The sequence below is a fragment of the Eptatretus burgeri genome, chromosome 10 (genome assembly GCF_056783735.1).
Source record: "Eptatretus burgeri isolate ZD-2024b chromosome 10, Ebu_testis_v1, whole genome shotgun sequence".
Classification (NCBI taxonomy): Eukaryota; Metazoa; Chordata; class Myxini; order Myxiniformes; family Myxinidae; genus Eptatretus; species Eptatretus burgeri.
This window is the reverse complement of record NC_140970.1, coordinates 87,489,089-87,513,953: the sequence shown is the minus strand read 5'-3', so window position 1 is coordinate 87,513,953 and position 24,865 is coordinate 87,489,089.

Genomic DNA, 24,865 nt, shown 5'->3' with positions numbered 1-24,865 from the left:
TATCCAAGGAGGCGCATTATTTGCGTGAAAATTCGGTACACTGTTGCGTGAGTCAGGGTGGACTTTCAAATTTTCTCCCCATATTTTCGGAATATTTTAAAATCGCTTCCAAAAACATAATTTCACATCAGGTACCTCTTCTTCTACCTCTTTCGCATGCAGGACATGGCTGTGGGTTGAATAGTTTTCTAAGGGGTGCATCTGTGCCACTGATGCCCCCTGTAGGTTAGAGCAGCAATTTGCAATTTGTTCATGCTGCCAGCGATGACTTGCTTCCTCTTCACAAAGGACAATGTGGGTCTTCAATATCCACCAACGTCCAGGAACACACATTGATGAATCCCCGACAAAGCATTGATGAATCACATCATGGATGCAAAAATATGCATTTCTAATTTTACTTATATTTCCACCACATCACGTACCTCTTGCATCATTGTGTCATTGATAGCGTGATGCGTCTCTTAGTATCCAACCATATTATGATCATCCGTCAGAGCCAATCTTTGTCCTGAGGTTACAAATTGAGTTTCACAAATGTGAAGCTCCACGATGACACCACGCTGGGTTGGGATTTGAACCCAGGCTCAACAACAACAACAAGGTAAGTGTGCACACCTTTAAGTTATCTTGCTTTGGGATTCTGAACCCAGGCTAGACAACTACAAGGTGAGTGTGCATACCTTTAAGCTATCTTGCTCGCCCATCAGGTATCTCAAAGTGAACAAAAAGTTGATACTACAAAGAAACCATTTTCCAGAATCAAACTTTTAAAACAACCCATGATCATAAAAGTTTTTTTTTATTATTTTATATTTAACTAACTAATCAAGGCAAATGAAACAGGGAAAGTGGAATAAGATGGGGACAAGATGTCTCTGGGAAGGTGGGGGGCAGCGAAACTGCATACTCCCCCCCTCCTCCACTCGACATATATACCTCCTTCTCAGTCCTTCAGTTTAGTAAATGGAACATTTCCATTTGAAATTGCTTATTATACTGTCAGCCAAAGAGCGCTCTGGTGTGAACATTCAAGATACTAAACATATAATCAGGATTGAGTAGGTTATGTTTTGGGAGGGGGCAACTTGTTCCACCTTACTCTGTATTCATGATGTTTATGTTTTTGATTTGGGGTTTTATTAAATGATGAATATAGCCATGTAGATTAAGAAGACATTGCCAGACGCAGCCCATCTTATCCCGGCATATATGACCCAAGCCCAATCAGAATCAAGAAAATCCTTGAAGGGTCAATATTACTCCTTAATCTCCCCTCATTCTCTTCGGGCCATGATTATTATTATTATTATTATTATTATCTTAGGGTTCGAACCACAGATATAAAACGAAGATTGTTTGATCACGTTAGAACTTGAAAACACAAATTATACAAGGCGCTTTTTTTTTTCTTCACTTCTTTTTAAAACTTGTTTTTATTCTATATATTTTTGGACATGTCTCTCATTTGAAGGATGGCATGACATTGACCGAACGAATATAAACAACCTTGACCATATTGGAATGCAAGTTTTCCAATAAACAATTTTTGAAACACTTTATATTGGAAAATAAATAAAGTTCTCGCACGTAAAACGAATGCTTTAATGCTTGGACGACACTCGATGATAGATAGGAAATGTTTTTTTGTGGCTGAATCAAAATGATTTGTGACCTCCTCTCTCTTCCCCTCAAATCTCTCCAAGCACTTGCACAATCAGCCACCATCTTAGTGATCGTACACTTTGGGAGAATAAGAAACATTACTGCAGTGGCATTCATCCATTGGACTTGTGGCATCATCCATATGCAAAGTTTGGTGATGAAATGTTGCACAACACCCAAAACTCTGAACAAAAGTGGTGGCTGGTTGTGCATATTTGTCATAAATCTTCCGTCGTACATCATCCATGTCTTACCCATTAGAAGTCATGTCGATGGAAACTTTAAAATTCATACACTTTCTGATTGGTTTACATTCTATAACTAGTCAATAACATTCATTGCACCGAACGATTACAGTAAAAACTAGAAGAGCACTCGGTAGAGCACAAACCTCCACCACGCAATGTCTGATCCACAAGAACATATCGGACCCCAATACATTTTTGAACTAGAAGGGCACTCGGTAGTGTGCATACCTCCACCCCGTAATGCCTGATCCACGAGAACATATCGGACCCCAATACATTTTTGAACTAGAAGGGCACTCGGTAGTGTGCATACCTCCACCCCGTAATGCCTGATCCACGAGAACATATCAGACCCCAATACATTTTTGAACTAGAAGGGCACTCGGTAGAGCGTATACCTCCACCCCGTAACGCCTGATCCACGAGAACATATCGGGCCCCAATACATTTTTGAATGAGAAGGGCACTCGGTAGTGCGCATACCTCCGCCCCGTAACGAACGATCCACGAGAATATATCGGGCCCCAATACATTTTTGAACTAGAAGGGCACTCGGTAGAGCATATACCTCTGCCCCGTAATGCCTGATCCTCGAGAACATATCGGGCCCCAATACATTTTTGAACTAGAAGGGCACTCGGTAGAGCGTATACCTCCGCCCCGTAATGCCTGATCCTCGAGAACATATCGGGCCCCAATACATTTTTGAACTAGAAGGGCACTCGGTAGAGCGTATACCTCCGCCCCGTAATGCCTGATCCTCGAGAACATATCGGGCCCCAATACATTTTTGAAATATCAAGCCACATCTCGTTTTTGGCCCTATCTTTCAATGGTGAAGAATCACGTTAAAAAATAAATAATTATCGAATTCAGATCCGAATTCAGATCTTCACCAAAATCGAATCAATTCTTCCTTGCCAAACACTCAACATGTCCACCAAGTTTCGTCCTAATCCGTCCCCAACTTTTTGAGATATCGTGCCATATATCATTTTTTGGCCCTTTCTCTCAATGGTGAAGAAGCACTTAAAAATTCTTGTCATCAGATCCGGATCCGGATCTTCACCAAAATCTAATCAGTTCATCCTTGTCACACACTGAACCTGCCCACCAAATTCCATCCGGATCCGTCGACAACTTTTTGAGATATCCTGCACACAGACAAACAGACAAACAGACAGGGGTGAAAACATAACCTTCTTCATCTTTGGTGGCGGAGGTCACTAGAGAGTTCAAAGAACACCTTACGTTTCAGTGTTCATGTATATAATTCATTTGAAATAAAATAATCATTTTAAAAGTCGGATAAAAAACCCTGCCATTGTGGAAGTTTACCATCGTCACGCAGTGTCTTTTACACGACATTATTTAACACGTCACATTAGTTCTTCGTGCCTGTCGTTTGTGTCCTTTATGACGTCCTTATAAACAGAATGTTTCCTGTTTGGAGTGATTTTCAATCTTGTTTGACTGCCAGACAGGCAAACAGAGTAAAAAAAAATCTCACTCCTCTCTCTCCCCATGCACGATCAGGCCAAATTCAAAGCCAAAGTCCTACTAAACCACAGGTTTTTTTTTTTTTTTTTGTATACCTTGGTCGAGGCTCGTATGAGAGCTAACACACAACTCACAGCAAGGAGGCATGAGACAAGAGGGGTGGGAGTGGAAGGGACAAAACATTGAGGAACAGACACGTGAACTGTGGAAGGGAGAGGGATGGGGATGGGACGGGGAACATGGCGAAGAGAAGATGGACATTACAGGGACTTTCAGGAAGGAAAGCAGGGGAATTGAAGGAGGTGGGCTTGGGTGGATTATCGGGGTAGAAAAGATCGAGGATTTGGATGGGGGAAGATAAGAGGTGGTGGTGAACAGCTGTTTTGAAAGCCTGAAGGGAAGAATGGGAAAGAATAGAGTGAGGAAGTTTATTCCAAAGGCGGGAAAAAAAGAGGAATGAAAGAGTGAAGATGAGCAGTGATTCGTGATTTTGGTAGTTTTACCAGAAGGGGGTTGTTGGCGGACCTTGAGCGCCCTGTGGAAATGTGGTGGGGAGAAATCGCAGAGAGAGCACGGGGGCAAGGCTGGAGAGGAGTCGGTAGAAGACAGAAAGACCACCGACCAACCTGCGGTGATTGAGTGAGAGGCCCAAAGACTCAGCTTCATTGCGGGAGATGCCAATGATCTTAAAAGCCCTGGTTTCGACAGCGTGAAGTCGAGAAAGGTGGGAGGCAGGAGCACCAGCCCAGAGGGGGAGAGCAGTACTCCATCAGGCTACGGACAAAAGCTTTGTAAGTGGTCAGGAGCTCAAGAGGGCCGAGGAAGGACTTTGCACGACGGAGGATTCTCAGTCGGCGACTGGCTTTTGAGGCAAGGTTGGAAATGTGACTTTCCCAGGAAAGGTCATGGCAGATAGTGAGACCCAGAAGCTTGAAAGAAAAGACTTCTTCCAGAGGATTGTTGAGAAAGTGGATGGGGGGTTTTGTAAACGGTCCTTTCGAAGAGACATAGTGAGAGTGTGAGATTTGTCTGGATTGAAAGACATGTTCCACGTGTTGGACCAGTTTGTGATTTTATCCAGATCTGCAGTGAGCGAAGAAGCTGCTGCTTGCCGGGCTGAGGGATGACAGATGGTACGGCAGAGGGTTGAGTCATCGGCAAAGAGAAATAGAGGATTTTCCAGAGAGTCCGAGAGATCATTGATGAAAACCAGAAAAAGAACAGGGCCCAGAACGCTACCTTGAGGAACTCCAGCCTGCACAGGAAGAGGGGATGAAAGAACTCCATTTAGGGCCACACGTTGACTGCGACAGGAGAGGAAGTCTGCGAGCCATGAGTGGAGATGGCCTTGAATACCATGGGCAGAGAGTTTGGTGAGTAGGGCAGGGTGCCAGACTGTGTCAAAAGCACATGATATGTCCAGGGATACGGCTCGGATTTCCTGTCTGGCATTGAGGACCTCCATCCATTGATGGGAGAGCAGTAGCAGCATATCTAGGGTAGAGTGACCTGGTCTGAAACCAAATTGATGATTGGAAATCAAGCCATTGGAGAAGAGGAAGGATTTCATGTCTGAAGCGATGATGGATTCCATAACCTTGCTGATGATTGGGAGAAGGCTGATTGGTCTATAGTTACAGGGATCTGTTTTTGCACCTTTTTATGCAGGGCAGTGATGTTAGCAGATTTCCAAGCAGATGGCAGATGACCTTGGGAAAATGAGAGGGTGAATAGAACAGAGAGAGGGTGAGCAAGAGCAGAAGAGCAGGCTTTGAGGACACGTGGGCTGATGCCGCCTGGACCGGTTGCAGAATCTGACTCGAGGTTTGAAAGCAAGCTCTCCACCTTGTCAGGAGAAAAGGATACAGAGTCCAGGGACAGTTGGGTGCGACTGGGTAAAGTGGGTAGAGATAGTGATGGGTTTGGGACACAAGATTTAGCTGCAAACACCGAGTTTAGACATTCAGCTTTATCACGTGTGGAATCAGCAGTGCGGCCATTTGAGGTAAGGGAGGGGATGGAGGGGGAACATACACCAGAAACAGATTTGATTAAACGCCACCAGGATTTTGAGGAGGGAGAGAGGTTTGAGAGTTCAGACTTGAGATGAGAAAGATGTTGTTTTCTGGCTCTCCAAAGGGTAGCTACACACTTGTTCCGAGCTTTGTGGAAAGAACTGAGATTGCCCTCAGTTGGGTTTGCTTTCCATGAGGCAAAGGCAAGTTGTTTCAGGACAACTGCCTCGCCACAAGCTTCAGTAAACCAAGGGCGGGAGGAAGGGTAAGACAACTGAACACGAGAGGGGATAAATCTGTGCATGAGGGAGAGCAAGTTTCTTTGAAAGAATTCCCAGGATGAGTTGATGTTTGAGAAAGTAGTGATAGGAGACCAGTCTGTAAGTTTGATGGCTGCTCGGAGACCCTGCCAGTCGGCTTGAGTGAAATGCCAGACTCGACGGCGGTGAGGTGGTTCTCTGATAACAGCCAGAGAGATGTCCACTTTAATAAGGACGTGGTCAGAAGAACCAATTGGAGCGAAGGAAGAGCAGCAGATATTGTCAGGGAAATTTGTCAAAATCAGATCCAGAAGAGATGGAGTACCATTGGTTTTCCGACTCATGTTCTGATTCGTGTTCAAAATATAACATTCAATTTAAATCAAGCTATTCCTTGATCATAAACTGACGTTTGTGGATGGATGGACAGACATTTAACAGAAGTGATCAATTGCTTAACTCTGCTTTTCACTTCACATGTTTTGGGGAGATAATGCAATAAAATGCTGTTCAGTCTTACAAGTCATCTGAGTTTGTGAAAACTCCCGATTTACTCAATGCTCTCACATTACAAGAGTGTCGATATGATAAGGAGTGCCAAATCTCTAAAATGGCCACTCTAAAAGATGATGAAGAAGGTTTAAAAAACGACACCTACCAACAGCATAGCTAAACAAGATAAAGTGCAATCAGAGATTGCAGACCCTCGCCAGGACTTGTTTTGTGTGTTGTGTGGTGTTTGTGCACTGGTGTGTTACGTAATTAATAAGAGACATAATTAGAACTGCCACTATAGAGATGCTGGCAGTGATGACTGGTTCTGCCATTTCAGAGAAGAAGATTGTTGAAGGTTAAAAAAAACTCCAAAAACAATATAGCCGCCGAATCACGTGACCGATGACATCCTCAAAAAAATTTTGGGGACCATTTTATCCCCAGATGACCCTCAAAAATTTACATACTGATCGGATGTAACGTTCTGCAAATGCAATTATAACGTCACAACGAAGGCACCTTTGACGTCACGAAAAAAATCACTCTCATTCCCCATGAGGAGTACTTGCCGTGTGCCAAGTTTCAATTTTTTCCTTGATGCGGTTTCAGGGATACAGAGGTCCGAAGTTTTTCCGTTTTTCCAACATGGACGCCACATCACGTGACCTATGACGTCATAATTATCATGAGAATATTCTACATGAGTGGTCGCACCGATGGTGAAAATTTCATCTCAATCCGACAAGCGGTTGCGTATAAAAACACCAAAGTTCTGTGCGGATAAACAAACAGACAAACAAACGGACCCGAATGCAATACCCTCACCTTAGGCGAGGTTAACAAGAAATGCCCTCTTTTTACCAAAGAAGAATTATTTGTGGATAACATGGAAATCCGTTTGTTGAAGGAATACAGAACAATTCCATGTTTCGTTGAGCCAATGATTGAATTAAAATATTCTGAAAATTGGATTGGACTAGGAAATGATGCAGGTGGAATATGTGGCATCAAGAAGCCAGAATTTATGGACTGGCAGAAAAACAATTTGCCAAACCTCCCAAATCTCGAAGTTGAAAAAGTTGCCACTCGTAACATTTTTTACCTTTCAGGCGTCTTATCAGTGTCATTCTGGTGGTTCTATGTCATCTCCAAGAGCATCGCCTTCTGATGCTGCCTCGTTTTCTTCTTCTCTGCAAATACTGTCCTATAGTTAGTGGAAGGTACCTGAAGAAGATGTGGAAGAAAGTTGTGAACCAAACGATGACTCACATCGAACGTCCACTTCACCCTCATTAAAATGACAAGATGTCATTTTGGGAATCGGAAATCAACCGATGCATCAAATTATTTTTTGGAAGAAACGAGATGTGATAGACGTAGGGTTCGACAGCCTCGACAATGGAAACAAACAAACAAACAAACAAAAACAACTCTTTTCCTATGGCACCCAAGGACATCTCCACTCATGGCACGCAGACTTCCTCTCCTGTCACAGCCAATGTGTGGCCCTTAATGAAGTTCTCTCATCCCCTCTTCCTGTCCAGGCTGGAGTGCTTCAAGGCAGCGTTCTGGGCTCTGTTCTTTTTCTGGTTTTCATCAATGATCTCTCCGACTCTCTGGAAAATCCTCTTCATCTCTTTACTGATGACTCCACCCTCTGCCGTACCATCTGTCATCCCTCAGATCGGCAAGCAGCAGCTTCTTCACTCTACAGATCTGGATAAAATCACAAGCTGGTCAAACACTTGGAACATGTCTTTCAATCCTGACAAATCTCACACTCTCACTATGTCTCTCTGAAAGGACCATCTGGATACACCCCCATCTACTTTCTCAAAAATTCCCTTGAAGAAGTCCTTTCGGTCAAGCTTTTGGATCTCATTATCTGGCATTATCTTTCCTGGGAAAGGCACATTTCCAACCTGGCCTCCAAAGCCAGTCGCCGGCTGGGAATCCTCCGTTATGCAAAGTCCTTCCTCAGCCTACTTGAACTCCTCAGGTCAGGTGAGGTATGGGAGCATGTGCCAGAACAGCACGTCGCTGCGTCCACTTTCCGCCGGTACTCCAGGGGCCTCCGTCTGGCCATCCCCCAGGCAGATGCCAGGCCCATCCCCATCTCCTGGAGATGATGGTCAACCTGTTGCAACCATGAGGCACGTGGTCGACCCACTGGCCTCCTCCACTCATGAGACTCGCTCGCTGAGAGAATCTGGTGAGCAGGATCAGAGTCAGGAAAACGAGCCACATGTCCATACAGCCGCAACTGACGCTCACGGACTATGCAGGTAACAAATCTCATCCGAGTCTCTCTCAGCAACCGCTCGTTGGACACAAAATCCGACCAGCGATAGCCAAGGATTCTCCGAAGAGACCTGGTACCAAAGGAATTAAGTCTCTGTCTCAGATCCTTGGTCAGAGTCCAAGTTTCGCACCCATAGAGCAAGACTGGAAGTACCAAGGACCTGAAGACTCGGACTTTCATCCTCCCGCACAGGTACCGGCAGCGCCACACCCCATGATCCAGTGAATCCATGACTCCCCAGGCCCGACCCAGACGTCTATTGACCTCTGACTCGCAGCCAGCAGAGACATGAATATTACTGCCAAGGTAAGTGAATCTCTCCACGACCTCAACATCCTCACCACAAACAGACACAGACAGGACAGCAGCATCCAAGATGTCACCGAAAGCCTGGATCTTAGTTTTGACCCAAGAAACCCGTAATCCCAACGGCTCCGACTCCTCATTCAGCACCTCGAGGGCCCCCAAGAGGATGTCTAAAGTCTCCGCAAAGATGACTGCATCATCTGCAAAGTCAAGGTCCGAGATCTTGACATTCCCAAATGACGCACCGCAACTTGATCTCTCCGACATCCTCCCTAGAATCCAGTCCATACAAGTGCTGAAAAGTGTGGGGGCAAGTACACATCCCTGACGAACTCCAGTAACAACTGGAAATAAGTCAGAGATGGTACCACCACACTTCACAGCACTCTCAGTACCAGAGTAGAGTTCAGACATCAGATCGATCAGTTTTGGTGGCACCCCACGAAGACCAAGAATCCTCCAGAGGACATCCCGATTCACTGAACCGAACGCTTTACAGAGATCAACATAGGATGCAAGCAGCCCCTGCCGAAACTCTCGTCTGCGTTCGGTGAGGACATGAAGTGCAAGGATACGGTCAATCGTTGACCTCTTTGGTGTAAAGCCTGACTGCTCTGGACGCTGGTGCTCAAGCAGATGGTGGCGAACCCTATCGAGAATTATCCGAGCAAAGACCTTGCCCGGCACTGAGAGCAGCGTCACCCCTCGGTAGTTGTTGCAGTCTTGGCGATCACCCTTCCCTTTCCAGAGAGGGACAACAAGGCCCCTCTTCCAGTCAGTTGGGATGATGCCTGTGTTCCAGGCAGAGCACAAAACAGCATGCAACGACACGAGTGCAGCACTTCCACCAGCCTTGAGAAGTTCGGCATGGATGCCACAGATCCCTGGAGCTTTGCCCCATTTCAACTGGTTCACCGCAGCCCGTGTTTCCACAAGCGAAGGTGGACCACAGTTGATTCGAGGGTCAGCAACAGGGATTGTAACACCCTTGACGTCCAACTCGACAGTTGGGGGATCAGCCTGGTACAACCGCTCAAAGTAACCGGCCCAGCAGGCCTTCAGTTCAGACTCCTCTGCCAAGAGCCTACCACTCTCTGCTCGAACTGTAGTGCTCCGAGGGATGGGCTTGGATGAACGTAATGCGCGAATTCCCCTGTAAGCGGGACGAGAATCACCTGTCCACAGGTGATGCTCTACCCCCTCACAGATTCCTCGCACATAGGCCTCCTTGTCCACCCTCAGTGCACGTACAGTTTTACGCCTCAGCTCCCTGAACAGCTCAGCTCTGCCATTCAGCCTGGCCCTGCGACTCTGGTCAATGGTATCCAGTGTCCCTTGAGAGACAAAATTCTTCTTTGCCCTGCAGTGAGCTCCAAGACATCCACCGGCAACATCGAGGACGGTGGTCTTGAAGGCGCTCCACAACTCTTCAGGATCCCCCAAAGCACCCAGACCCCCCCCAAGTGTCCACTCAGCCTGTTCGCAAACTCCTCAGCTACTCTCTCATCCCTGAGCTTGGCAACATCCAGCCTCGGCTGGGATGGTACCATTCTCCAGGATTTAAGGTGCAGCTTTGGAGTTGCTACAACAAGCCTGTGGTCAGTATTGAGGAACTGAGCACTCCGGTAGACCCTGCAGTTCTGGATCATCCTCCAACGACCGTCAATGAGGACATGGTCAATCTCCTTTGCCACACCGCCAGCGTTGGAATACCAAGTCCAGCGATGAGCTTGTGGGCGCTGAAACCATGAACCAGCCACCCTAAGTCCATGACTTCTTGCAAAGTCAAGGAACTTAGTGCTATTCTGGTTCATAGTTCCTGACCCATGGGGACCAACACACGTCTCATAACCGTCCCTATCAGTTCCATTCGATGCATTGAAATCCCCCAAGACTCGAAGTGTATCTCGTCTGGGGCACTGATCAACCACAGACTCGAGCGTGGCGTTGAATGCATCCTTCACGGTGAGATCACTCGCCTCAGTCGGAGCATAAACAGAGACCAGGGAAATGACACCTAAGGAGTGACGAATCCTTAATCTCATAATACGCTCGTTGACCGGTGTTACCTCAATTATCATTGGTGTCAGCTTATTGGACACAGCTACAGCAACTCCTTGGGTATGGTAACCATCAGAGCGACCAGACCAATAGTAGGTGTAACCACCCACCATTATCTCGCCGCAATCCGGTCTCCGAACCTCAGAGAGAGCTGCAATCCCGATGTCCAAACGCTTGAGCTCAGATGATAACAGAGACAGGTGATCATCCTCTCTTAGGGATAGGACATTCCAGGCACCCACCCGAAGGGACCGCCTCAGGTTAACCCAAGGAGACCGCCGTCTGGTGGACGACACCTCAGCACCACTCCGACACACTCTCCCGCAATCTGACCCAGGGATGTTACCCCGTGGTTTCCCTCCTATCAAAGATTGGGTGTCCCGAAGGCTTTGCCCCAATCCCGTCATCCGGTGAGCTGCCCTGCGAAGGGAAGCTGCACAGGAGGTACTCCCACGGAGTGGGTTTTCAGATTTTTTTGCGTTTTTGCATTTTGCGGAATGAAGGGTTTTACGGTGGCCGGAGTGCAAATCCTGCCACCAACCTCCTAATAAGAAGTGACCCAACTGCAGGAGGACGTCCGTAGACACAGTTGGGCACTAGATATGGATGGCCGTTGGCTCACAAGGAGCTCCTCCGCCCTTTGACAGGTTTTGTTTTTAATCCTGCTGGGTGTCCATATCCAAACACCCTCCTCACCAGAAAACCTGGTGGGGGAGACGGTTTAGTCGCCGACAACCCGACCATGGAACAGGTTAGTACAGGTTTACATAGTACCTGTAGCAGGTCACAGATCGAACCTGACCTGACCTGACCTTGAACTCCTGACCACATACAAAGCTTTCATCTGCAGCTTGATGGAGTACTGCTCTCCCCTCTGGGCAGTTGCTCCCGCCTCTCACCGATCTCGGCTTCGTGCTGTGGAAACCAAGGCATTTAGGGTCATTGAAGCTGAGTCTTTGGGTCTCTCACTCTCTCACCACAGGCAGGTTGGTGGTCTTTCTCTCTTCTTCCATCCCCTCTCTGGCCTCACCCCCTTCCTCTGTCTGAGATATGTCCTCCCCCCATTTCCACAGGGCGCTCAAGGTCTGCCAGCAACCCCTTCTGGTAAAACTACCAAAATCACGAATCACTGCTCACCTTCACTCTTTCATTCCTCTTTTTTCCCGCCTTTGGAATAAACTCCCTCACTCTATTCATTCCCATTCTTCCCTCCAGGCCTTCAAAACTGCTGTTCACCACCACCTCTTATCATCCCCCATCCAAATCCTTGATCTTTTCTCCCCCGTCGCTAACCCACCACAAACCCACCTCCTTCAAATTCCTTGCTTTCCTTCCAGAAAGTCCCTACCGTGTAAGACCTGAAAGTCTCTGTAGTACCATCTTGTTTACCCTGTGTACCCCGCCCCATCCCTCTCCCTTCTGCAGCTCTCCTAAAGTCTCTGTTCCACACAGTTTTGTCCTTCTCTCTCCCACCGTTCTTGTCTACTGCTCCCCTTGTTATACGTTCTGTGTGTTAGCTATCATACGAGCTTTGACATTGTATATAAAAAACAAACAAACAAAAACAAAGCAAAACAGAGGACAGCAATGGCGACCACGTAAAAAGGAAACGATGGAGAGAAGCAACAGCTACGGAAAGAATCCAACAAATTGTATTGGCAGCTGTGAAAAACAGGACATCCAGATGCACTAGCGGCCAAAGAAAAGAAATAACAGAAAGCATAGGCTGGACATTAAAAATGGCAGAAAGCAATAATACTAGCAGAAACAAAACATTGAGCGAACGAGAGGGGGAACACTCGGGAGAGTGCAAAACCTCCGCCGCCAATACTGCTGGGTCACTCAAGTGAACCTTACATCTTATTCATTAAATATGATGTCAACAGTGCTGAGTTATTCTTTTCTCCAAAAGTTTTTTTTTGGGGGGGGGGGGTGGAAATCACTTAAAACATGCAGAAATGCAAAAAAAGAAATCGAAACTGTTGAAAAAAAAGTCGCAAAAATTTTTTTTTCTCTAACAATTTTTTTTTGGGCGGGGGGGTTAGAAATCACTTAAAACATGTAGAAATGCAAAAAAAAATTTTTTTTCCTCAAAATTTTTTTTTGTGGGGGGGGGACCAAGTCCAAAATCTAATGGCATGATCCTTGGACCATACCTAATCCCCCCACCTAGTTTTGTCGAAATCCATTGAGGAGTTTTTCCGTAATACTGTTAACAAACAAACAAACAAACAAACAGAAAGGGGTGAAAACAGTAACCTCCGATCTTCGATGGCGGAGGTTAAAAAGAAAGTGAACCCAGGAGTGATGATCACAGTGGAAGTGAAGCGACAGAAAGGAAATTTGATTTTTCTTCTTCTTTTGGCTGATCCCGTTGGGGGTGGTCACAGCGAATCATCCGTCTCCATTTCGCTCTGTCCTCCGCATCTTCCATTGTCACACCAACCACCCGCATGTCCGCCCTCAACACATCCATAAACCCCCTCTTTGGCCTTCCTCTTCTCCTCCTACCTGGCGGCTCCATCCTCAACATCCTTCTCCCGATATACCCCGCATCCCTCCTGTGCACATGTCCAAACCATCTCAATCTCGCCTCTCTCACTTTGTCTCCAAACCGTCCTACCTGCGCTGTCCCTCTAATATACTCATTCCTTATCCTGTCCATCCCCGTCACTCCCAACGAGAATCGCGGCATCTTTAACTCTGCCGCCTCCAGCTTTGCCTCCTGTCTTTTTGTCAGTGCCACCGCCTCCAAACCATACAACATAGCTGGTCTCACTACCGTCTTGTATGCATTCTCTTTCACTCTTGCAGATACCCTTCTGTCACAAATCACTCCTGCAACTCTTCTCCACCCACTCCATCCTTCCTGCACTCTCTTCTTCACTTCTCTCCGTTACTTTGGACAGTTGATCCCAAGTATTTAAACCCATCCACCTTCCCCACCTCAACTCCTTGCAACCACACCATTCCGCCACCTTCCCTCTCATTCATGCACATTTAATCCGTCTTACTCCTACTGACTTTCATTCCCCTTCTCTCCAGTGCGTACCTCCACTTCTCCAGGCTCGCCTCAGCCTGCTCCCTACTCTCACTACAGATCACAATGTCATCTGCAAACATCACAGTCCATGGAGACTCCTGTCTGATCCCGTCTGTCAACCTGTCCATCACTATTGCAAACAGGAAAGGGTTCAGAGCCGATCCTTGATGCAATTCCACTTCTACCTCAAACTGCTCCATCATTCCTACCGCACACCTCACTGCTATCACACTGTCCTCATACATATCCTGCACCACCCTCACATACTTCTCCACCACTCCCGACTTCCTCAAACAATGCCACAACTCTCTTGGCACCCTATCATAAGCTTTCTCTAAATCCACAAACACACAATGTAACTCCTTCTGGCCTTCCATATACTTCTCCATCAACATTCTCAAAGCAAACATCGCATCAGTGGTGCTCTTTCCTGGCATAAACCCATATTGCTGCTCACAGATCGTCACCTCTCCTCTCAACCGAGCTTCCACTACTCTGTCCCACAACTTCATGGTGTGGCTTATCAAATTTATACCTCTGTAATTACGACAGCTCTGCACATCATACTTATTCTTAAAAATCAGTACCAGTACACTTAATATCCACTCCTCTGGCATTCTCTCACTTTCCAAGATTTTATTAAACAATCTGGTTAAAAACCCCACTGCCATCTCTCCTAAAAACTTCCATGCCTCCACTGGTATACCATCTGGGCCAACTGCCTTTCCACTCTTCATCCTCTTCATAGCAGTCCTCACTTCATCCTTACTAATCCACTGCACTTCCTGATTAACTATCTCCACCTCTTCCAACTCTCTCTCTCTCTCTCTCTCTCTCTCTCTCTCTCTCTCTCTCTCTCTCTCTCTCTCTCTCTCTCTCTCTCTCTCTCTCTCTCTCTCTCTCTCTCTCTCTCTCTCTCTCTCTCTCTCTCTCTCTCTCTCTCTCTCTCTCTCTCTCTCTCTCTCTCTCTCTCTCTCTCTCTCTCTCTCTCTCTCTCTCTCTCTCTCTCTCTCTCTCTCTCTCTCTCTCTCTCTCTCTCTCTCTCTCTCTCTCTCTCTCGCTCTCATTTTCTTCATTCATCAGCTCCTCAAAGTACTCCATCCACCTTCTCAACACACTCTCCTCACTCGTCAGCACATTCCCATTTGCATCCTTTATCACCCTAACCTGCAGCACATACTTCCCAGCTCGGTCCCTCTGTCTGGCCAATCGGTACAAGTCCTTTTCCCTTTCCTTTGTATCCAACTTCTCATACAGCTCGCCATATGCCTTTTCCCTAGCCTTCGCCACATTTCTCTTCGCCTTGCGCCATCACTCCTTGTACTCCTGTATACTTTCTTCATCTCTCTGGCTATCCCAATTCTTTTTCGCCAACCTCTTCCTCCCTATACTTTCCTGTACTTCCTCGTTCCACCATCAAGTCTCCTTGTCTTCCTTCCTCTGTCCAGATGTTACACCAAGTACCTTCCTAGCTATCTCCCTCACCACTTCTGCAGTCGTTCCCAGTCGTCCCACACCTCTTTACCACCATCCAACACCTGTCTCACCTCCTCCCTGAATGTCACGCAACAGTCTTCCTCCTTCAGCTACCACCATCTGGTCCTTGTTTCAGCCCTCACTCTCTTCCTCAACCTCACCACCAAAGTCATCCTACAAACCACCATCCGATGCTGTTTAGCTACACTCTCCGCTGCCACCACCTTACAGTTTCTAATCTCTTTCAGGTTGCATCTCCTGCTTAAGACGTAGTCCACCTGTGTGCACCTTCCTCCACATTTGTACGTCACCCTGTGCTCTTCCTTCTTCTTAAAATATGTATTTACCACTGCCATTTTCATTCTTTTTGTAAAATCCACCACCATCTGCCCTTCCATATTCCTCTCGTTGACACCGTACCTACCCATCACCTCCTCATCATCTCTATTCCCTTCCCCAACATGTCCATTGAAATCTGCTCCAATCACCACTCTTTCATCCTTAGATACACTCTCCACCACTTCATCTAACTCACTCCAGAAATCTTCTTTCTACTTCATTTCACACCCCACTTGTGGGGCATATACACTGATGACATTAATCATCACCCCTTCAATTTCCAATATCACTCGGTCAGATACTCTCCTCACCTCCAATACACTCTTAACATAATCCTCCTCCAGGATTACCCCGACACCATTTCTCCTCCCATCCACACCATGGTAGAACAGTTTGAAACCACCTCCAATGCTCCTAGTCTTACACCCCATCCACTTGGTCTCTTGTACACACAGTATGTCCACCTTTCTCCTCTCCATCATATCAGCCAACTCTCACCCTTTGCCAGTCATAGTACCAACATTCAAAGTTCCAACTCTCACCTCCACACTTATACCCTTCCCCCTCTCCCACTGCCTCCGGACACGCCTTTCCCCTCTCCTTCTCCTCCTTGATTGCGAAAATAAAATGATGGAGTGCAGCGATTCTTGCAGAAACAAAATGATGAAGGACAGGAAATCGCAGAAGGTGGTGAAGATCAGAGTGGAAATAAATTGGTGAAAATCAGTGAACACATAAATGAAAGAGAAAGAAGTCCCACTTGTGGAAATAAGATGGAGATGAGCAACAGTGACTGTGAAGAGGAAATGACGGAGGCTGGTGATGGATGCAGATATGAAATGACGCAGGATGACGGTGAAAGAACGAAAGCAGAAAACGGGGATGAGGAAAGAGACGGTATAACCTCCGGGGATTTTGGGCCTGACAACGACGCTGCTATTCAATGGGTTGTCCCGCATGTGGAAAAGTCAGCCAATGGCATTGAGATTTTCAAGTGAGAATGACAACATTTCCATGGCAGAGCACACGGACACTGCTGTACAACATTCCTATTGAAAAGAGGATGTTCTAAAGTGCTTTTCAAGTGCAGAGGCCTGCATCGGAGACATTCTTATGGAACACCTGAGGTTGCTCTCGTCTCGAATGCATTTGTTCAATGTTGCGTACTGATTTATAATTCACGTAATTTACGTGAACCTTCCGTGAAATACGAATGATTTCTGTGATTTTCATTTATTTAATCTGTATTATAAGAGACATGTTTGTGTGTGTGTGTCTGTGTGTCTGTCTGTCACCAATTTTCTCAGAGGTGGTTGAACGGATCCTCGTCAAAGTTTCAGAGGTTTTATCAGTGAGTGCCAGGGAGTGTTTTAGGCAAAGAAAAAAAAATTGGATATTTTGTTTTTTTTTTAATCGCTCTGTAGTGCCTAAACTTTTGTAACGATGTGAAAGGTGATATTAAATGATCCCCGACCCCATTCCTTATCAGGGGTCGTAAATGTTTTGCCCCCCCACAAAAAAGAAAAAAAAAAAAATTTGATTTCTTCGAAATCTCAACAGGATTAGAACAGTACCGGGTAACGCCGGGTACTTGTGTTCGTGTTTCATGGAGGAAAGATCATTTTTGATAGTCAGAGATTGTCTGTGCGATTATTTTGTGTTCAATAGCAGGGTTAAAGAGGGTGGGGGAGAAAATCCTTCATCTTTAAGGAGATGAAATGAGGGAAAGGGAAAAAGGGTTGAGAAAATGGAGGCTCGGAGGAGTAAAAAGTAAGGGGAAGGGTGCACGAATCGGTTATGTGAGGGAAAGGAAGGTTTCATGAGCAAAATTCATGCCATTTTGAGCAGATAACAAGCATATCGCCTGCATTCACTACACGAGTCGCTACCTGGTGAACCAAAAGATGCTCACCGTTATATAATCCAATAATTTGGGACTAAACCTATTTGCAACTAAAATTTAAATAATCCGACTTGCATTTTCCAAACATATAGCCAAAATTAATTAACCTCTCAAAGCCCACACCATCAGCCATCCAGACTGAAGGTCAACCTGAGTTTGGAGCAAGTAGCTAAAGGTCAAGCGAAGGTCAGGTTCATCATAAACTGAGAGCTGCTTTATTTTCAATGCGCTCAAATAGGTACCTCACACTTAAAGTCCATTCTCGATGCCCCGCCATGGCAGAAAAGGCACAACATGAAGTTTCATCGATTGTGACTTTGGCAATTGCTTCAAGGTTATATGCTCAGTTCAGAGTGGGAATTAGCTTGAAATGGCTTACCACTTCACTGCTTATTGGTTGCACCTATTTGGGAAAAGGACAAATCTACTTTTGGCTCGAGCACATTTCGCTGTACATCCGGCTGGAGCGAAGACAGCAACGGACAAAATGCATTGTGAATTGGTTTGAGTTTTTGAGCACTTTAAAAGATTTCATCCTACGTTGCCTCTACAAGGTGCTATTGGCAAGAGAATTTGCTTAGCCCAAACTAACAGCTGACGGATGCTTCTCATGCACTTATGCTCACAGATGCGGCAATTAACTTCCATTATTGTAATGCACTCTATTATTGTCGAAACGTCCTGAGAGCACTCTGTCATCGACGTCAGCTTGTCCTAGTTGCGCTTTACAGCCTTCGCTGGAACAATGTGCACTCCAAAGGACTTGGGATTGTGAAAGGAAATGGAATGTGTATTGAGCAGCTCGAATGTAAATCGTTGTTGAGAGTGGGCCTCATCAATGCCTACTTCACGTTTTCTTTGTGAGGTCTGCCTTTGATATCCAACTTTTCTGCTGCCTCACATCAGATGTCTGATGCTCGTTTGCACATGGCAGATGGTCCTTCATCGGTGATACTGGACAAGACAACTCGATTAATGAGCTCGAAAGAAGATGGTAAATCGACAATTCATTCCATTATTTACAGTTTCTTGACATGATTGATGAAATAAATCTGCACTGCATATATTCCTAATCCAGATATAGGAGCACATGGGGGAAGAGGCAGCAAGACAGCCATGTTGCCGGTCTTTGGTATTTATGAACAAGCAACCTGATTGTGGAATCGGCCGATGATGTACTCGGACTTGGAAGATTAATTGGTGTCTGACCAGGGGACAGTAAAAAAACAGGTTGTCTTATTGAGGAGGTGTCACGCCGATTATATACCTGAAATCTAGTGGGGTGCAAATATTAGTGATGATATATTTTACAAAAATCATGAAATTAATTTCAAAATCCTGCTGAAAATTACTAGTAAGATTTGCTAGTTATGGTTTCTGTCCTTATGTTGAAGCACTGCGTCTGGAGTTCACTTAGTTCTGAGTCTCACTGAAGCTGATCAGATGGCATCTTCAGTTTATTGTCCATCCGAGTTAGGGTCATAGTACGTTGTGATGCAACACCCTCTCTGCGAAGCAGCAATCCGACGGATTATCATCTTAGTTTGGGGATAATAAATTTAACCCAAATTATGTAGGAAGCTCAAAGGTGAGTGAGCTACCTCTGAGCTATCCTATTAAGTCGGGTCAGCCTTTTCGGACTGCAACTGGTAACACTTAACCCAGTCCTACCTGCCGTATGGTCGGCTTGTCCGCGACGAAGCTGACACCCCTCACTGGCTTTACTAGTGCGGAGGGTGACTTTGACACCTGTCAGGACCCAAAACAACACCTGACAAAGTACGGATGAGCTCCCTTCGGGAGCCAATGGGCATCCAGTACGAAGATGATGTCTCCGAAAAAACACTCAATGGCGGAAGGAAAATTTCTTTTTCCGCCTGACCTCGTTACCCCCTCCTGCACAGCGGGTGCTGTGAAGAGGTTTCCTGGTTTCATGACTAGGTGAAAGTTTTGCCAGTTTTTCCTCTTACTTCTTTTTCTCAGTAGCCCTTCACATTTAGTGGCTCTCAGCCTTATTTCGGGCGAAGTTCAATCATAATAATAATAAAAAATTAGATTCCAGTTGTGGATCAGTTGTGGATAGTGGAACTTGTACATCAATCACAAGGATGCAAGACTAAGATACAAAAATGCAAATTATGCAAGACTAAGATACTTCCGTTTGATACAAATACGCCTTATGAGTGTGCACTTCTACACGAGCTACAAACGTACTAACAGAAAAGGCAAACAAAAATGTTCATGCATTACACAGGATTTTGAACCTCAGCTCCCAAAACCACAATTCACGAACTCAGATGAGAATACCAATTCATAGCCCAACCAGTTTGAAATAATAACACTGGTTTATGGACACCATGAGTAAAATTTTACTTGTTTTTCCATTCTTTCCGCCCCCACATTTAGGGGTTTTTGTGATTTCATAACTCTTCATCTTTTTAAGGGCTTCTTTCCAAAAAGGTTTTGTCTAACCCATGAAGCTGGCAGGATAGTCGAGATCAGGTATGTGCACTCGCCTCTGAGCTGTCTTGTCTGGGTTTGAATCTCGACCTAGCTATAAAATGTCACCCTGGTGATTCACATGCAGGACAAGGCATCAATCTGTGCGCTGTCCGTCGGATGGATGTTAAACGAGGTGTCACATCTGCCAGGATTAGGTTTTGGGACATCAAAGATCCCACGGTGTCCTTTGCAAAGAGTAGGCGAGCTATCACCATTGACGAAACAAATTATAAATTCCTCTCTAACCCACAGGGGGCACGACATCAGTGGCACGGCTGTGCATCCTGAAAATGATGGTACCTGCAGGCATGTGCTGCATACACAAGAAGAATAAGAAGTCCTTCACATCTTGTCTTGCTCCTGATGCCTGGATGCAGAAGCTGTGGTTTATCATATGACCATGTATCTTAGCTTAAGTGCAGGATTATTGCGTTGACAGGCATTTAACTTGCGTGATCATGCTCTTTGGCCTTCAAGGTGAAGTTTGTGTGTTTCGCTGTACGTCTTACTTTTTTTTTATCATCTTTTTGTATAAAAGGCGTTTCACAAAAGAAAAACAGCATTGCCCAGGGCTGCTGTTGATATGATCTTTAGCAAGTCTCTGTGTCCATTGCACAAGCTCTTTCTTACTCCTCATGTTGATTAGATGGTCAGGTCAGGTATGGGAGCATGTGCCAGAACAGCGCGTCGCTGCGTCTACTTTCCGCCGGTACTCCAGGGGCCTCCTTCTGGCCTTCCCCCCAGGCAGATGCCAGGCCCATCGCCATGAGATGCTGGTCAACCTGCTGCAACCACGAGGCACGTGGTCGGCCCACTGGCCTCTCACGAGACTCCCTCGCTGAGAGAATCTGGTGAGCAGGATCAGCGTCAGGAAAACGAGCCACATGTCCATACAGCCGCAACTGACGTTCATGGACCATGCAGGTAACAAATCTCATCCGAGTCTCTCTCAGCAACCGCTCGTTGGACACAAAACCTGACCAGCGATAGCCAAGGATTCTCCGAAGAGACCCGGTACCAAATGAATTAAGTCTCCGTCTCAGATCCTTGGTCAGAGTCCAAGTCTCGCATCTATAGAGCAAGACTGGAAGCACCAAGGATCTGAACACTCGGACTTTCGTCCTCCCGCACAGGTACCGGCAGCGCCACACCCCATGATCCAGTGAATCCATGACTCCCCAGGCCCGACCCAGACGTCTATTGACCTCTGACTCGCAGCCAGCAGAGACATGAATATCACTGCCAAGGTAAGTGAATCTCTCCACGACCTCAACATCCTTACCACAAGCAGACACAGACAGGACAGGACAGCAGCCCGTTGATTAGATGGATGCTCCAATAAATTGTAAGAATGGCGTTCAGGAACACAAAGTATCTGAAGGATGATGTTATTCCGAGAGTAAAGCCTATTCTTCCAAAAAAATAAAATCAATTGTGTTCAGTGAACGTAACTTTGCGAAACGCAAAGTTTTAAAGGTCATCGCACAAAGCGTGATCAACCTCGACTCCTTGCAATTCTTTGCCATAACATAGTGTGTCAAGCATTGTTTTTGTGGATGCTTTGCCGCAGAGATGAAAGTTTAGTAAAACTATTTTTTGATTCTATTAAATATGAGTTATGTAAATGCGATGTAGACATCATGAGTTAGGGAAAGATGATAGGTAAATTGATAGACGTGGTAAAATTTATTGTGAATGCTTCGCCTGCATGATGAAGTCAATAGCCAATTCCGATGCCTGAGCTGAATTCCAGTGTTTTTTTTCCAAAAATAAAGGTTTCTATCTTTTTAAGCATACATGTGGTCAGTTTTCATGTACTCGTTTATAGTCACGTAATCTGATCTGCCAATATTTTCTCCGCTAAGTGATTTGGTGCTGCGTAAGCAGTTTCCGAGCTAAGAATTTTGATGGGCTGTTTGGCATTGCCTTTTTTGAATGCAGGGTCAAGGCGATCGTGGAAGAGCTTAAAGACTGAATGGATCAGGAAGCAACAGGCCAAAAAGAACAGCAGAGAGAGAAAGTGGAGAAACACCAACAGCAGGGTTGAAGGACAAAATATAGGGAAATTTTGACAAATATTGGGTGTGTGGAGGAATGAGGGGTAGGGGAGGACACACGGAGTGGACAAGATGGATGAAGAAGCAAATTTGGAAGGTGTACTGTGCTTGGTGGTATGATGGTGGGCAGGTAAGAGTGGGTAAAAAACAACATGGTTTTGGATGAGGGAGGATCTGAGATGGTGGTGAACAGCTGTCTTGAAGACTTGGAGGGAAGACTGAGATTGAAGAGTATGTGGAAGTTGGTCACACAGGTGGGAAAGAAAGAGGAACAATTGAGTGGAGATGAGCAGTAATCCTGGATTTTGGGAGTTTCACGAGAAGGGGGATTGATGGTGGACCACGTGCACCCAGCATAAACCTGTGGGAGACAAAGCACAGAAAGAGCAGAAGGTGCAAGACCAGAAAGGAGTTGGTAGAAGACAGAGAGACCACTGACCTGTCTGTGATGGTGAATTAATAGGCCCATTTACTCGGCTTCATCTCGGGAGATTCCAATTATCTTTAAGGCTTTGGTTTCCACGGCGTCAAGCCGATCAAGATGTGAGGCAGTAAAGCCAGCCCATTGGGGAGGGCAGTACTCCATCACGTTGCGGATGGAGGCTCTGTAGGTGGATGGGAGTTCAGGTGTGTCAAAAAAGGACTTTGTATGATAGAGGATGACAAGTCAGCTGCTGGCTTTGGAGGCCAACTTTGAAATATGGCTTGCCCAAGAGAGATGCCGGTTGATAGTGAGACCTAGGAGTTTGAATGACTGAACTTCTTTCGAGAATTGTTAAGACATTAGATGGGAGGTTTTGCCAGATGATCTTTTCGGAGAGAGACAGTGGGAGTGTGAGATTTGTCAGGATTGAAAGACATATTCCAAGTGCTTGACCAGCTTGTGGTTTTGTCAAGGTCTGAAGAGATAATAGGGAATAAGCTGAAGCCTCACTGTCTGAAGGATCAAGGTAGAGGGTGGATTCATCAGCAAATAGATAAAGGGGCTTTTCCAGAGATTCAGAGAGATCATTTATGAGGATCAGGAATAGGACTGGGCCCAGAATACTGCCTTGGGGGCACTCCAGCCTTGACTGGGAGAGGAGATGAAAGGATTTCATTTGTGCCACACTTTGGCTATGAGAGTAGAGGAGGTCAGTCAGCCATGTATGGAGTTGGCCTTGGATGCCATAGGCAGAGAGTTTGGAGAGCAAGACAGGATGCCAGACTGCATGAAAAGCACAAGATATGTCCAGCGAGACCACCCTGAACCCATGACTGACATTGAGGGCCATCATTTACTGTTGTATGCAGTGTGCTGAAAGTAGAATGACCTGGTCTGAATCCGAATTGATGATCTGAGATGAGGTCATTGAAGAAAAGGAAGGATTTCATGTCAACTGCGATGATGGATTCATGACCTTGCTGATGATTGGAAGTTAGCTAATATGTTTGTCGTTAAGGGGATAATGTTTTTCCACCTTTTTATGTGATGCAGTGACATTGGCTGATTTCTCAGCAGATTGCAGATGACATAGGGAAAATTATAGGGTGTAAATTGCAGAGAGAGGATGTGCAAGAGCAGCGGAGCAGATTTTTAGGACACGTGAGATGAAGCCGTCCGGGCCAGTTTCAGTCAGAGTCCAGGTTTGAAAGAACTTTCTCCACCTTCTTCGGTGAAAGAGTCCAGGAGCAGTTTGATGTGATTGACTAGGATGGATAGAGAGAGCGAGGGGTTGAGGGACACAATCTTTTGAAGTAAACACAGAATTGAGGCATTCAGCCTTCTCATGAGCGGATTCTGCTGTGATGCTATTCGAAGAGAGGAAAGGGATGGAAGGGGAGCATTCACCAGAGACAGACGTAACAAGGCACCCCCAAGTTTTAGAGGAGGGAGACAGGTTTAAAAGTTGATTCTTTGTCATCACCAAGTCCAGAAGGGATGATTTGCCATTGGGAGACATCTTGTTCAGAGAGTTCACAGGCTGAGTCAGTCCCATATGTCCATTGCTGAAGTGCCATAGTTGGTGAGAGAGGTAGAGGTACCAACACCCAGCCAATTTGTTTGGTGACAAAAAGCCACATATGCGGAAGAGAGAGTTGGGATGAGTTGTTAAAAGTTAGTCCATGTTGTATGAAAGAGATGTACATGGTGTCGTCACTGTTTGAATGATCGTACAACACACAGACAAACAAGAGGTTGGGACGGTGGGCAAGTCGCAGCCAGAGCTACTCCTGGAGGTTGGGATGTGAAAGATCAGTCCAAGGGCAGTGAGAAATTGAGTTGTTGATGTAAAGTGCAACTTCTCCGCCAGGATGGGATCCAAGCCTATTAAATTGGAGGAGACAACAGCTGGGGAGTGATACCAATAAGTTACGAGGGCAGGCGGAGGGCGAGGCTTTGAGTTGGTGGGGTGAGGGGGAAGCATTGAGAATGTAGGGTGAGGCAGGATGCAGAAAGGGGAGTGGGGGCATGCAGCTATTGAGGTGTGGGGTGAGGGGGGAAGCGGAAAGAGGGGACATGAAGTGGAGGGATTCCGATTCCCAATTTCCAAATGGAAATAAAGATCATGGGATTGGAGGTAATAATTTTGTTGAAGGTACAGAGAAAGGTGGTGCTGTAGGTGCAGGGGGAGGGTTGGTGGACCAAGGTCTTAGCTGACAGACAGTTTTGGAAAATAATTTTTGTGAAGAAGAAGAAGAAGAACAAGAAG